General features: G+C 39.2%; 1 protein-coding gene across 1 annotated transcript in view; it reads right to left on the bottom strand.

Annotated features, from left to right (window-relative positions):
• Positions 1–4,403, bottom strand: part of LOC102262569 (pleckstrin homology domain-containing family G member 5-like) — a 32,331-nt gene that overhangs the window by 18,885 nt on the left and 9,043 nt on the right.

Below are 4,403 nucleotides of genomic sequence, written 5' to 3'. Positions count from 1 at the left end.
TTTCCTCTGAGATCCATACTTCTATGTCTCTGGATCTATTTTGTTCATTAGAGTCTACATATAAGATCATTTGATACTCATCTTTCTTTGACTGGCTTATTTCACTTAGCAACATGCTCTCCAGATCCATCTTGGCCTCATTACTAATCCTCCTGCACTTTTAGTTTAAGTTGAAATGCCAGGTGTTTCTCTATTTTTTTAAGTGCCAGGCATTTAATATTATGAGATCAAAGACAGCTCAACTAGTTTAAGGTATTTTTTCCTTTAGGTTGCTAAAATATAGCATTTCTAATGGCATAGGCATGCTCAATCTGCCCTGACAATAGCTATGCAGTTACTCTCCTGTGCCCACAGCAAAACTTAACACAATTTTCACTTTTTTATGATGTGCAGTAAAAGGGTTGGTCTAACTAGTGAAATACTCAGGAGAGATAAGTGATGAGATCCAAAAGGGAAAAAGGTGTCAGAACTAAATATTTTCTTTAGTTCTTTGAGCAGACATTTATGAGATTCTTAGCTAGAGTCTTTCCATCCAAATTTGTAAGAACACCAGACTGCCCATAACAATAATTTTAGATAGACACAACTTCAAGATTTAAAACAGAAACACCCTGAAGAGGGCCTCATTTTTAAAATTTATTTTATTGCTTAAAATCATTATTCTATGTGAATTACCACATTTCACATGTGGCATAAAAACCTAATATTAATGTACTTATAATTCTTCCCTTATGGCCACTATGCTAATCATTACAAGCATTTTACTCTTATATGAATAATAAAGCCTATAATATATAGTTATTAGTCTTGTTTAGAAAGTGAGATTATACATCATAATAACCATGTATAATGACAGATGGTCACTAGAGTTATTGTAGTGCTCACTTTGTAAAGTATATAAATGTTGAATCACTATGTTGTACATGTAAAATAACATAATACTGTGTGTCAATTGTAATTAAAAATAAATTTTAAAATAAATAAATAAATAATTTTGAAAAGAAAGTGAGATTTTATACCCAAGCTTGGTGGAAACACATAACAGCCCTTTATCTCAAGATTTATCTTTGTCCCATTACTGCACCACCCTGTGAATATTCTAAGTTTTTGTGGGAAATGTTCACAGATTCTAAATGTGAAAGAGGGGGAGGAGAACTGCTGGACTTAAGAGCTTGTGCTCTTGCATTCAAGAGTTAAACAGGCAGTATGGCCACAAGGGTGAGTTCAGATTGTGAAATTATTCTCACTATGCATTTATAATTTGTGAACATTTTTGTGAGTATTCCATAGTTCAATAAAAATGGTCCAAATTATATATATATTTTTTCAAATATCAATAATATTTATTTATTTATTTATTTATATTGTTTAAAGTATTGCATATGTCTTCTTTTTCCCCCATTGACCTCTCCCCGCCCACTCCTGTGCCCCAGGACAAGCCCACACCACCATAGTGTCCGTGTCCATTGGTTATGCTCATATACATGCATATAAGTCCTTTGGTTGATCTCTTTGCCTCCCCCCGCACCCACCCTCCCCTTCTTTCCCTCTGAGGTTTGATAGTCTGTTCGGTGTTGCTTTGTCTCTGGACCTATTTTTGTTCATCAGTTTATGTTATTCATTATATTCCACAAATGAGTAAGATCATGTGATGTTTATCTTTCTCCGATGGGATTATTTCACTTAGCATAATGCTCTCCAGGTCCGTCCATGTTGATGCAAATGGAATAGCAGCGTAGTATTCCATTGCGTAGATATACCACTGTGTTTTCATCCACTCATCTGCTGATGGGCATTTAGGCTGTTTCCAAATCTTAGCTATTGTAAATTGTGCTGCTATGAACATAGGGGTGCATATGTCCTTTCTGATTGGTGTTTTTGATTTCTTGGGATATATTCCTAGAAGTGGGGTTACTGGATCAAATGGGAGTTCTATTTTTAACTTTTGAGGAAATTCCATACTGTTTTCCAAAGTGGCTGCACCAGTCTGCATTCCCACCAGCAGTGCATGAGGATTCCTTTTTCTCCGTATCCTTGCAAGCACTTGCCATTTGTTGATTTGTTGATGATAGCCATTCTGACAGGTGTGAGATGGTACCTCATTGTCGTTTTGATTTGCATCTCTCAGATGATTAGTGACTTTGAGCATGTTTTCATATGTCTCTTGGCCTTCTGTATGTCCTCTTTTGAAAAGTGTCTATTTAGGTCCTTTGCCCATTTTTTTATTGGATTGTTTATCTTCCTTTCCAAATAAATTATATTTGAAAAAAATTCAAAGTGATAAAAGAGAGAGACTATTTTATTTTTATTAACTGAGATGTCAGACTTAGCAATTTATGATGATGTATCTTAACAACTTATAAATTAACTCGTTGCATTGGTTTGTTTAATGGCAAACTCATTTTACACACAAAAAAGTTGCATATCAGATCACTGCACAAAATTGGCTATGGGTGTTCAAAATCTGGCTGAATAAAGGACCACATGATGAGACAAGTGGGATATTGGGAATCAAATTTCAAAATAACTTAAATTAATTATTTGAGACAATGACAAAACTTAAATATATAATGCAGTGAACCCAAAGTCAAAGAGACTTAGTAGAAGGAAAGTAAAAAAAAAATTCAATTCAGTATAAAATTTAAGGCCATCAGCATCCTTTATAGTTGTCATGCGTAGGAAAGTAAAAGACATTAGTGGTGAGAAACATGTGTCTTTACTCACTGACTTATAAGTCAGAGTGCGATCTAGATGTGTTGCAAAGAGGAGATGCTTTCATTTTAATTAATGTTTTTTTAGACAATGTAGCAATATAAGTAGATAATCTGTTACAATATCTGTAACTTGTTGAGCTTATATACTAAGTGTTGGACAAAACATCTTCTGATTTAATCTTGCCAATGCTTCTTCAAGACAAGATATACTATTTCCATATTATAGAGCAAGAACATGCATAGATGAATCAGAGGCAGCCCAGTGAAAAAAGCACTGGGCAATTGATCCTAGTATTGAAATAATAAGAAGGAATAGAAGCCAACCAGAGGTCAGGAACTGAGGGTCAAGAACTGACAGAGAGAAAAGAGAATGCGTCCATGGCATGCCACAGTTGGTCTTGGCCTAGTAACTCTCCAGGCCATGTTATTGCATACGCATTCCCCATGGTCTTTCTTGTGGGTCAAGGTGATGGAGGAAAAAACCTGAGGTATAGAAAGAAGAATAACAACAACAAGGTAAACCATGGTATAAACACACTTCTTCCTTCTGCCATCTTATGTTATTTCTAAAAGAAGTTTCCTGCTTAGGGAACACACAGTAAATGGCCTCCAATTTGATAGTATTTTTATTATCACCAGTTACCACAAGTACTGAGTGTGCACTTTAAAATTAGTGTTAAAAATATTATGCTAAATAAAATGATTTTCCTTAAAGCTCTTAAATGCCTTTGTTAACATAAAAATATTCAAACCTGTAAAGAATTCTTGTGAGTTTATTTGAGCCAAACTGTCGACAAATGCCGGAAAGCAGAACCTCAACAAATTGAGATAATGCTCCGGAGAATGGCAGGTTACATCTATATTTATATACTTGAGGCCCAGTGCACGAATTTGTGCATGGGTGGGGTCCAGCAGGCCCGAGCGGTTTTCTGGCCACAGTGGGCATCATAGCGACTGGTCGTTCCAGTCGTTACAGTGTTCCTGTCACTGGCTTTTTATATATGTAGACTAGAGGCCAGGTGCATGAAATTCATGCACTGGGGATGGGTGGAGGGTCCCTTAGCCCAGCCTGTGCCCTCTTGCAGTCTGGGACTCCTTCCTCCTTACTGCCCACCTGCTTGCTGCTCCTTAGTGCTGCCTCGAAGGCCTTGGGTCTGCTGGGTGCCAGGCCTGCAGGTTTGTGTCTCTGATACCCCCAGCAGCCCCAGCACCTTGATGGCAGGGCTTGGGGCTGCTGGGTGCTGGGGCTGCGGATCTGTGTCTTCGATCAGGGCCCCAGCAGCCCCAGCACCAAGGTGGTGGGCCTTGGGGCTACTGGGTGCCAGGCCTGCGGGTTTGTGTCTCTGATCCCCCCAGCAGCCCCAGCACAGTGATGACAGGGCTTGGGGCTGCTGGATGCCGGGCCTGCATGTTTGTGTCTCTAATCTGGCCCCCAGCAGCCCCAGCACCAAGGTAGTGAGCCTTGGGGCTGCTGGGTGCCCGGCCTGCTGGTTTGTGTCTCTGATCAAGCCCCCAGCAGCCCCAGAACCGCCTCAGCAGGGCTTGGAGCTGCTGGGTGCTGGGCTCCCCTGCGTGTTTGTGTCTCTAATCCGGCCCCCAGCAGCCCAGCACCGCCTAAATAACTTAATGGAAACTTTATTTAGTCTTCTTTTAAAAGCAATCTAGTTTAAAAATGAGTTGCAGTTAAGA

This window comes from Myotis brandtii, unplaced genomic scaffold (assembly GCF_000412655.1).
Source record: "Myotis brandtii unplaced genomic scaffold, ASM41265v1 scaffold85, whole genome shotgun sequence".
NCBI lineage: Eukaryota > Metazoa > Chordata > Mammalia > Chiroptera > Vespertilionidae > Myotis > Myotis brandtii.
Note: the sequence above shows the minus strand (reverse complement) of the source record. Positions and strands in the feature narration are given on the sequence as shown.